At 44.2% G+C, this 12038-nt stretch overlaps 1 protein-coding gene across 1 annotated transcript in view; it reads left to right on the forward strand.

Annotated features, from left to right (window-relative positions):
* Positions 1-12038, forward strand: part of ANO10 (anoctamin 10) — a 299674-nt gene that overhangs the window by 147054 nt on the left and 140582 nt on the right. The window lies entirely within an intron of this gene.

The raw sequence follows: 12038 nt of genomic DNA on the forward strand, positions 1-12038 counted from the left end.
TGGGGGGGGCTCAGCACCCAAAGTAATGCACCTGGGAGGTATTTGTATATATTATTTTTAATTTTTAGACATGCCCCCTAGGATGCCCGGTTGGTGTCCTGGCATGTCAGGGGGACCAGTGCACTACAAATGCTAGCTCCTCCCACGACCAAATGCCTTGGATTTAGCCAGGGTTGAGATGGCCGCTTTTAGTTTCCATTATCGCTGAAAAACAAAAGCGGCCATCTCAAACCCGACGAAGTCTGGCATTTGGCCGGTCCAAATTGTATTATTGAAAGAAAAGATGGCCGGCCAACTTTTTCAATAATACGGTTTTGGCCAGTGGTTTGCGGCGCCGCAAAAATAGATTGCTGGCAATCTATTTCGCCGGCGCCGTTCAATTATTCCCCTCAAAGTATCCGGACGGCTGTGTTCTGTAGCATTTGTAATCTCTTAAGATTTGTTTTTGTGATCCTGAATAGACAGTGTTGCAATAATCATATCTTGAATGTAGAAAAGCATAGCATAAAGAACCGAGTGCTTCAAAATCTAAAAGACTCTGGATTGATCGCAGCTTACATAGAAAGAAAAAACCTACTTTAAAAACCTGAGCGATCTGAGGTGCAAAAGATAAAGCAGAATCCAGAATGACACCAAGATACCAAAAGGATTGAACGGGTACAATGTTTTTACCAAACAGACAGGGAGTAATAGTGGGCAAAGAGAAAGACCCAGTGACCCATCAGGCTACCGTTATTTCTGTATTAAGAGCAAGGTAATGGCTATGCTTTCAAGCCAGGTCTGATTTCTGCAGGATTTGTGCTAGTATTTTATAAAGATATAGCAGCACCTTTTAAAAGAGATGCCATCCTGACCAATTAACCTGGCCATCACAGCTATAACTCAGGTCCATCCAAGCTACTGTATGCCCTGGGAATGCCTGCACACAGATTTGAATATAAGTAGGCACATGTTTCCATGCCTACATTTGGCCATGAAATTTTATAACAGCCTTTTCTGCATTTAAAACAGGCTTTATGCACCAAAAAATGTTCAGTCCCCCCCCCCCCCAAATGGTTATAAGGCTTTCAAATGAGCCTAAACATATGCATGCACTTTCAGTAGTGGGTCCTGTTCATTGGATCCACCTCTCAGTCAGTCTTTGCAGTTGAACTTGATAAAGTTTAGAGTTTCAAAACATGTTTGTTTTTTAGGCTTCTCCAACTTGAAGAAGGAAAGTTATCAACCAATGAAGGACTACTGTTACGATGTGTTATTTTACCATTATCTCCGTTAGTAACTAGCTCTGATTACATAAAATGGGGCTAGGGGTAAAATAACACCTCTTAATGGTAGCCCATTTTGATAATTACGCCCCTTAGAAACATTGAGGGGCATGTTCGATATGACGCCTAAGTCCGACTGGACGTTTTTCTGAAAGCATCCAAAAATCTAGTAGTACAAATGACTATTTTCAAACCAGAAACATGCCTATCTTTTTTTTGTTTGTTTAATAGCTATTTGCTAGATGTCTTTGTTCTCTGTACATTTATCTTTTTGGTCTATTTAAAAAAAAAAAAAAACGTCAACGTGAAAAACGCAAAAAAACAAGTTATTGAGATGTAGGGGGAGCCAGCATTCTTAGTAGACTGGGCACACAAACATCCGAGGAGAGCAGTTGAGCACCCTAGGGGGCACTGCAGTGGACTTCACATAAAAGCTCCAAGGTACACATCTTACCATTACTCGCTTATATTGTATAGTGAGCTCTCTTAAACCCACCAAAACTGTACCCAACTGTACCCCTTATGGCTGCAGGTGTCATCTATTTGTGGGTACAGTAGGTTTTTGGTGGGTTTAGAAGGGCTCACACTTTCCACCACAAGTGTAATAGAGTGGATTATGGGCCTGGGTCCCCATCTGTACAATGCACTGCACTGCCTACTAGGCTACTCCAAAGACCTGCTTTTTGCTCTGATAGGACTGGCTATAACATCTGAGGCTATCATAGAGGATGGTATGTACTTTTTCTTTTACATTTTTAGGGGGTGGGAGGAGGTCATTGACTACTAGAGGAGTAAGGGGGGATCATTCCTTTATTTTTTCAGTGGTCATCTGGTCATTTAAGGCACTTTTTGTGGCTTATTCGTTCTAAAAACAGGTCTAGCTCAAAAAACCTTAGATTTAGTCCTGGGCATTTTTGCTTTATCCCATTAATGGCTGAAAGTGGAGTGGAGGAGTGGCCTAGTGGTTAGAGTGGTGGATTTTGGTCCTGGGGAACTGGGTTCGATTCCTACTGCAGGCACAGGCAGCTCCTTGTGACTCTGGGCAAGTCACTTAACCCGCCATTGCCCCAGGTACAAATAAGTACCTAAGCTGCATTGAGCCTGCCATGAGTGGGAAAGCGCGGGGTACAAATTAAAAAAAAAAAAGTCCCAAGTCTTAGAAATGCCCCAATTCTGCCCTTAACATGCCCCCTTGAGATTTGTGTGTACTGCAGACAAACTGCATAGAAAAATGTCTAAAAGTAGGTTTTGAAAATACTGATTTGGACATTTTTGTGAGAAAAACATCCAAATGCTGCTTTCTGCCACTTTAGATGGGTTTTCTCTGTCGAAAATGTGCCCCATTATTATGTTACGCTCTGGTTTTGGTTTTAGGTTTAGTTTTTTTCTATATGTTTTATTTTATGTTATAATTATGTTATTTGGTTATAAGGTCTCGTATTTTGTTGTGTTTTATGTGTATTGAAAATATTTTCTGTGCTGGAAGTAAGCCACCTGAAAAAGTAGTTAAGCAGTATATAAGTTGTGTAAGTAAGTAAATAAATATAAGTAGTAATTCTTTTTTTGTCTCACTAAACGTTTGTGGATTTTCTTCCCCAGCTTGGGGGGAAAAGGGGGAAAGAGAAGTAAATGGACAAGTTGATTTTGTGCTGCAGAAATCCACTCTATTCTTAGTTTTTTGCACACCTCCACATTTTATTGAAATTAGACCTAGAAGCTGAATGAAAATGTTAAAGCCTAGTTTCATTTTCTAATTGTTGAGTGCAATGACCTGTTGGTGTGGCCAGTGTTATCAATGATTACTTACTAAAGTCACCACCAATTTTCAGCTTAGATCATTGAGATCTGCTTTCATCATCATCATGTTATATTCACCCTTGGTTAGCTGAATCTTCTGTACATGGAAGTTGTCTCCCCCATAATTATAATAGCAGTTATGGAAAGGGAAATAGGACTTGATATACCGCCTTTCTGTGGTTTTGCAAGTGATTTGTACCTGGGGCAGTGGAGGGTTAACTGACTTGCCCAGAGTCACAGGGAGCTGCAGTGGGAATCGAACCCAGTTCCCCAGGATCAAAGTCTGCTGCACTAACCACTAGGCTACTCCACTCCGTTAGAAGTCTGGGCCCAGTTTTCCACATAACACATAATGGCAGCTTTTCAATAATGGGCCCTCAGATTAAAGATGCACTGGTGTGTGTATTCAGTGTCTTTGTGTTTTTCTGTCTATATCTTTCTCTCTCTTGCTCACATAAGATCTTTTTTTAAGCTGCAGGTTGACTCAATAAGCACATGTTCAGTTGCAGAACTTATTAAGATTAAAAATTTCTGATGCAAGGTTTGACTGGCAGCTTGATTTTCTAACTTATGGACAGTTGGCTGGAATCTAATTTATATTTATGGAAGCAGAAAGTTTGAAAAATGTAACAGACAATGAAGACACATCGCTGACAGTTTAATTTTCTGCTATTGCCACACCAAAAGGTTGGTTGGATTACATTTTCACATCTGCAGACAGAGGTCCATGGGAGATAAGGAAATCTGTTTAGTTTAAACATTGAAACAGAAAATATGACAACAGATACAGACTAGATGGTATTTGTGTTATATTTCCCATGGTAGCTGTAATGCTGCAAATTCTACTTGATTTGTGGCCTTACCCTGGCTACTCTTCCACTGTATGAAGAGAGGCACACCACCACAAGATTAGAAGCAAACAAGGACCTCTCTAAGGTAGCATTCCTGTATTTCATAATAAAGAATGACTTGTTGAATAGGGTGATCATGGCAGTGGCGTACCTAGGGTAGTTGACACCCGGGGCCGGTCATTTTTTAACACCCCCCTCCAAAATCCAGTACTAGGTATACCGAGAATACAAAACACTCAGGACCTATAGAGCAATTCTACCATACCATAAGCAGTCATTTCTATGAGTCACACATGGAAAAAGAAATCTTAAACACTACAGTGAGCACTAGAACATCAATTCACCTATTGTAAAACGAAACCAGACAGATAGTACAGATCGTCAGTCCTGCACAGTCAGTGCCAACTGAAAGTCATGTCTTTTTCACAAACACAGATACACCCTAATCCACTATAGAATAAGTAATCATAAACTTTCTATTTAGACAAAAATTAAACTGAACCCCCGATGCCAGACTCTGCATACAATGCAACACCACAGAAACAGAAAATGTCCCATAGTACTGTGCAAAATATAAAGACAGCAGATGTAAATTTGGAAAAGAATTAACAAATACCAATCACCACTTTACAAATTAACAAATAGAAATAAAACAAATATAGAAAATAAAATACCATTTTATTGGACTAATACATTTAATTGTCAGAGGCCAAAACCTTCTTCCTCAGGTCAATACAGTATAGTGTGTTACAGTGTCCTAACCTGACCTGAGGAGGGGGGTTTTGTTCTCCGAAAGTTAGTCAAAATGTATTAAAATTAGTCCAATAAAAAGATTACCTTATTTACATGTTCTATTATAAACATTTATTGACACAGCTACAATACTACTTTATCCTAAAGCAAAAAAAACAAAAATATATATTTTATGTACAGTTTGTTGTCTCTGGTTTCTGCTTTCCTCATCTTCTTTTCACTGTCTTCCTTCCATCCAGCATCTGTCTTCGTTCTTTCTCTGCCATCCAGTGTCTGCCCTCTCTGCTGTCCCCTCCATCCAATGTCTGCCCTCTCTCCCTGCCCCTTCCATTCACTGTCTGCCCTCTCTCTCCCCCTTCCATTCACTTTCTGCCCTCCCTCTCCCCCCCATCCATCCAAGGTCTGCCCTCCCTCACCCCCCCCATCCATTAAGGGTCTGCCCTCCCCTCTCCCCCATCCATCCAGGGTCTGCCCTCCCTCTCCCCCCCATCCATCCATCCATCCATCCATCCATCGTCTGTCCCCTCTCTCTCTCTGCCCCTTTTTTCAGTCCCCAGTTCCAGCCCTCTTATCCCACCTGTCCCTAGTTCTAGCCCCAGCCCACATCTCCCACTTGCTCCCCCTTTTCAGCCCCACTATCCCACCAGTCTGCAGTTTCAGCCCCAGCCCTTTTCTCTCACCAGTCCCGAGTTTCAGCCCCAGCCACTTCTCCCTGTCCCCTTTTCAGCCCCCAGGCCCCCCAGCTTCAGCCCCTGCCCCTTTTCGGCCCCCAGTTCCAGTACTAGCCCCCTTATCCCACCTACCCTCCTTTTCAGCCCCCAGTTCCAGCCCCCTTCATCCACATGCCTTGCATTAGGGACCCCTTTTCAGCCCCAGACCCATTTTCCCACCAGCCCCAGGCATGGCTCCCATTTTCTTGCATGGCCCCTTCCCCACCCCCCTTCTCCCATCTGAGATCCCCCTACCCACCCCAGTCCCCTTCTCCCATCTGAGACCCCCCTCCCCACCCCAGTCCCCTTCTCCCATCGAGACCCCCCTCCCCACGTCCCCTTCTCCCATCGAGACCCCCCTCCCCACGTCCCCTTCTCCCATCTGAGACCCCCACCCCCTTCTCCCCAGCCCAGTCCCCTTCTCCCCTCTTCTCCCATCTGACCCCCCTCCCCACGTCCCCTTCTCCCATCTGAGGACCCCCTCTCCAGTCCCCTTCTCCCATCTGAGACCCCCACCCCCTTCTCCCCAGCCCAGTCTCCTTCTCCCCTCTTCTCCCATCTGAGACCCCCCTCCCCACGTCCCCTTCTCCCATCTGAGACCCCCAGCCCCTTCTCCCCAGTCTAGTCCCCTTCTCCCCTCTTCTCCCATCTAAGACCCCCCCTCCCCACGTCCCCATCTGAGGCCCCCCTCTCCAGTCCCCTTCTCCCATCTGAAACCCTCCTCCCCAGTCCTCCTCGCCCATCTAAGCCCCCCCCCCAACTCGACCCACCTACCACCTTCGACGACAGCCCTCATCTGCTGCCTCCATCCGGGGCTTTAAAAAAAAATCTGAAAAGCAGCATGGCAGGCAGCACTTCGTGTCTGCCCTGCCTGCTTGTAAAAGAAAACGGCAAATCTCCTCGTCGACGTCGCGTCGGGTATTCCTTCACTGGGTCCCGCCCCCCCCGCGAGGGCGGGACCCAGTGAGGGAAGACCCGACGTGACGTCGTGACGTTGACGAGGAGGTTTGCTGGAGCTTTCTTTTACAAGCAGGCAGGGCAGACACGAAACGCTGCCTGCCATGCTGCTTTTCAGATTTTTTTTAAAGGCACAGAATGGAGAGGAGACGAGGGCTGACTGCAGTCAGCAACGGAGCACCTCCCACCCACTGACATCCGGGGCGGACCGCCCCCACCGCCCCCCCCCCCCCTTGGTACGCCACTGGATCATGGGAACCCTGGATGGGGAAGAGGTAGAGCAACTGTTAATTCTTCATCCCTACTATAGGCAGGTCATGCAATTAGCTTACAGTCACCTGAAAGGAGGTCACTTGGGGGAAGAGAAAACTCAAGAATGGATTTTGAACTGATTTCACTGGCTGGGCATATTCAAGGGAGTAGCACTCTTTTGCCAGTCCTGCTCATCCTGCCAGCTGAGTAGTCCTGCGAGGGTTTCACCTGTCCCTCTTGTGCCTGTGCCCATTATCAGATCCCTGTTTAAGAGAGTGGCTATGGACTTCATAGGACCACTTGAATTCATCACCTGTGGCAACAAGTACATTCTGGTTATTTTGGATTATGCCACCCGCTACCCAGATGCCATTGCAGTGCGCAGTATGAAAATTACCACCGTGGTCAATGCTTGTGTGACAGAGCAAGGCACACTTTTATGACTAGAGTCATGAAGCAAGTGTGTGCCCTGCTCAAAGTAAAAATCTTGCAGATATCAGTTTATTATCCACAGACAGATGATCTGGTCGAACACTTTAATAAAACTCTCAAGCAAATGCTGAGGAAGTTTGTGACTGAAGGCAGGAAGAACTGGGATACTCTACTCCTATATGTACTGTTTGCAATCTGGGAGGTGCCCCAAAGTTCAGCAGGATTCTGTCCGTTTCAGTTGCTATATAGTCGGAGCCCTAGAGGCACCCTCTAGTTTTGGCCTGCACCACAGATGACAAATAAATTGAAGCCACTCGTTATTTTTAAATGGATTATGATGCCATAGGAAACATTTCCGAAGGGTGTGATTGTAGTCTGCAAAAAAAAAAAAGTTGAATGAATGAAGATGTCATGAAAAAATGGGCAGGAGCATCATTTCAAGCATGGCATGTTGCATTTTATTGTGCAAAAATCACACACAAAATGGATTTTACAAAAAAGATTCTTAAGACTGGTGCTCATATTACTATGATGCCCAGAGATCTCACTTGCCAACTTCAGCCCCTAGATATCACAGTAAGCTACCCATTGAAGACGCTTGTTAAGAAGGAATAGAGAACACTGATGATGAGTGGTATACACTTATTCACTCCTTCCAGGAAACAGTGGTGAGCCACCAATGCTGAAGTGTGCAAATGGATGCTGAGTGCATGGGAAGTTGTCAAGCCTAAAATAATCATTAACAGCTTCAAGAAGGCGCAGATTATTAATCACGATAGTCCATCTTTGTCAGAAGAATCTGAGTATAACTCAGATGAAGAAACACCGCAAGAAATTGGTGCTGCACTAGACAACGTTCTGGCAGAACATCCATAGACACTTCAAATGATTTTGAAGAATTTTCGTCTTGTGATGTGGGTGATAACATTGACACATGATGAAAATCAAAACTCTGCTGCTGGATTCACTTTATAATAGTTATGCTAATATGTTACCCATTTAAATGTTAACTTTACCATAAATATTATAAACGCTTTCCTGTGTTTTGCTTTAAGGAATTTTCAAAAAATTGTACTTAGGTAAGTGCTAGAGTTAGGTTGGTATGATTTGTATAAGTTTGTTCCAGTTTAGATAATAAGAACTGTATTGAGTTGATATATATCTCATTTGACAAAAGTAGATCCAGTTTTTTGGCTGTAGCTTCCTGCAAAGAGCAAAATTATATGACAAAACTCCAGGGGTGGACTGACAGTGTTCTAGGCCCCCAAGCAATAATGGCAACACCACGATAATTAATTTGGGGATGTATTAATATGGCTGAGGCGCTCCACTACACACATTAAGGGTAATTTATTTGGGGTTTAAGGTTTAGGAAAATTTGAATTAAGTAAAAGGGGTGGGGGTGGTGGTAAGTTAAAAGTAAGTTAGGAAAGGGTTAAGAGTTTGGATAATGTTAAGGGTTAAGGCTATTTAATTAGTCCAGATGTGGGAGAGTTCGTACCAATCAGCTGAGGGTAACATAGTAGCATAGTAAGTGATGGCAGATAAAGACCTGTACAGTTCATGTAGTCTGCCCAACAAGATAAACTCATTATATAAGGTGTTCGATACTTTATATGCATACCCGAGTTTGATTTGTCCTTGCCATTTTCAGGGCACAGACCATAGAAATCTGCCTAGCACTGTTCTTGTATTAAAATTTCTGAGGTTAATGTCGAAGCCCCTTAAAATTTACACTCCAGCCCATCCATATCTGTTCAATCACGATCAGGGCACAGACTGTAGAAGTCTGCCCAGCACTGGTTTTGCTTCCCAATTACCAGTGTTGCCACCCAATCTCTGCTAAGCAGGGGCGTAGCTACGGGTGGGCCTGGGTGGGCCCGGGCCCACCCAAACTCAGCTAAGGCCCACCCAGTTTCTGTGACCGCCAATCACAGCTGCAATCAGTCACATCACGTACGGACGTGCAAGGAAGCCTCCAGGAGTCAGCCCAGGAAACAAGCAGCAGCTCTCCCGCAGCGCCGATCTTTACTGGGAGTGTGTCGGCGTTGGGAGTCAGGCATTGGGGCGGGTCAGCGGGGACCAGCTTCGGCGGATGACGTGGTTGCGGCGCCATGTACCTCAGGATCTGCCTTGCCATCCCCAGCTCGCGTCGCGGTTGCGGTCGCGTCAATTCTGCAGTGCTGCGATGATGGTGATGCCTGCCTAGTGACCCTGCAGCCGGTCTCCCTCCAAGCCGTGTTAGCCATAGGTAAGCACAGCATTGAGCTCCAGGACTCAACGCAGGCTGGTGAAAACCTGTTGCAAGGGGCAAAATCGGAGAGTTGAGCTGTTGAGCAGTGCTGGAGAAATCGGGTTCACTCACTGTAATCAGCTTGGTGATCTTGGGCCTCCTTTCCAGGCAGCACTTTGTACCAGGTGATCTTGGGCCTCATTGGGGGGGGGGGGGGGGGTGGTAGACCTCTGCAGGGAAGCTCAAAAAGTTGTTTTGTGTAATGCTGATGGGCTTCTGAGTGGGGGTGGGCTCTGTCTACATTTCCCAGGTTAAAAAGTAAAGTTTTGTATTTCATTCATGATGGGTTTTTGGGTGGCGATGTTTAAAAAAAAGTGTTTAATGCTAGTGTGCTTCTGTGTGGGGGAGGGAAGGTCAGGGCTGATGCCAGGGTAAGGGGGTAGGGGATAAAGCCACATTGAGCCTGCAAATAGGTGGGAAAATGTGGGATGCAATAAATAAAAATAATAATAAAGGGATAGGGTAGGGCTGACACTAGTTACAGGGAAGGGTGGGGGTGGGAGTAGGAAAGGTTAGGGCTGATGCTGGGTTATATGGATGGAGGAGTAAAGAAGGGAAGGGTAGTACTGATGCTGAGCTATAGGGAGGGATGGGGGAGTAGGGAAGGGTAAGGCTGATTTTGGGCTTCAGGAATAGATTGGGGGGATAGGAAGGGTAGGGTAGGGCTGATGCTGGGCTATGGGGATGGATGGGGGGGAGTCCTTTATTTTGTAATTGATCAGGATTGATCTGTGTTCTGCATGTGACTGAGGTGAGAGATTCTGCTGGCATGTGGTTAGTGTCAGGATCTATATCTCAGTCTGACTTGTCTGGCGCTGTTGTGTATATTCACTGCTTCCTTTTAAAAGATACTGTCATTGGTATTTGTGAGTTCAGAATTGTTGTTGTTTAGGTTTGCAGGATTTAGTGTTACTTCACTAAGTATCTGGCAGTGAAGGAATTTTGTGTTGCTATTGTTGAGGTGCTCCCAGAATTTGAATATATTTTTCCTATAGAAAGCTGTAAGAGGAAACGTTTTGTATGCTACAGATTCCACAATAGGTGGGGAAAAAAATCTTGATGTTGACAGTAATTTTGCTTATTTCATCAGTGAGAAATCTGGACTTTGCTTCATGCAGTTTTTGATGTGTTGGTGTAGACAAAGGTTAACATTTGTGAAAAATGTAAATTTATTAACGTGTGTAAATGAATTGATATTGAAATGAACGTAAATTCTGTGAAGAGCAGTTTATATTTCCCTTGCTTCCCTTTAAAAAGAAATGTAAATAAATTATATTTGGGCTTTTTTTAGTTCTGCCACAGACTGCAAATTTCAGTGTGCCATCAACATGAACATTTGCTATAAAACAAAGTTTGAAGGATATGTGCCATTGCTATAATTATTTTGCAGGGTATTTTCATTATAATAGACTGGTCAAGTTTAAGTTATGGGATAATGTAACTATATTTTAAAATGTCAGTGTTTCCATTAAGTATGTATGTGGTTTATGTTGATGCAGGACAGTTGGGCAGATTATTTATTTAGAAATCCGTCATCAAGTGTACTCTAAGGCATTATTTAGTACTATCCCAAGAAACATACCTATATACAGACCCCCTGATATTCAGTGTTAAACCCAGATATTCACTTCCAGCCATTTCCGGCATCTGGCATAGAATATCCAGTTTCATTTTTGAGTGTGGCAACTTAACTGGTTAAGTCAATATTCAGTGCTAACCCATTAAGTGCTTAGCGATTAAAGATAGGCCTGCTATTTATGCGGCCTAATTTAACCGCTAAACATACTTGGTTTGGCACTGAATACCTGTGCCTAGCTACCTATGTTGCATGATATAGCCAGTTAGTGGCTAGCTGCTCAACGTGGATATTCAGCAGGAGATGGCAGGTTATCTCCTGCTGAATAGCCATGGTTATGTGCTAAAATCTATTTAACTGGCCAAGAGCCGTTCCTGGCTGGTTAAATAATTTTGAATATTAGGCCCATAGTGCCCACCCATATTAGCTCTGGGCCCACCCAAAATGTCAGGTCTGGCTACGCCACTGCTGCTAAGATTCCGTGGATCCATTCCTTCTAAACAGGATTCCACGCATGATTGAATTCTATTACCATTTTCATCTCCCCCACCTCCCGTAGGAGGGCATTTCATGTATGCAGCACCTTCTCTGTGAAAAAATACCTGCTGATATTACTTCTGAATCTGCCCCTCTTAGAACGTTGGGGTTTTGGCAGGATGTTCATTTTGGTTGTGGGGGGATAAGGCCTGGCCGAAACAAACGCTTGGAGCTCATGAAGAATCTGAAGGGGAAATTTTACACAATTTCTTATGTTCCCATTGTAAAACAGGAAATAAATGCATATATTTTCAGCCACCCAAACCACACCCCTTGAAGTCTCAGTCCCAGCCACCTAATGTGTAATGAGCAACTTTGTGAAATTGCCATTTACACATGTAGCCAATAAATACTGCTATTTACACCTGTAGATGCTTCTAAATAGGCCACCCCAGTGTTTGTAATAGGACTAAAGACCATCCTGTAATCTGTGCTCTTCCCAGGCTTTACTTCTTTCAGGTCCTCCTCCCTCCCACATTTGCATGGAGATCTCTCAACATTCTGCCTTGGCTTATATAGGTTCCTCTCTCTGGGGGAAATTTCTGTTGTCACTTTCAAGAAGGCAGTAAAAATTTGTTTATTTCAGTTAGCATTTAGAGTTGATGCAAGATTCTG

Source organism: Microcaecilia unicolor, chromosome 1 (assembly GCF_901765095.1).
Source record: "Microcaecilia unicolor chromosome 1, aMicUni1.1, whole genome shotgun sequence".
NCBI lineage: Eukaryota > Metazoa > Chordata > Amphibia > Gymnophiona > Siphonopidae > Microcaecilia > Microcaecilia unicolor.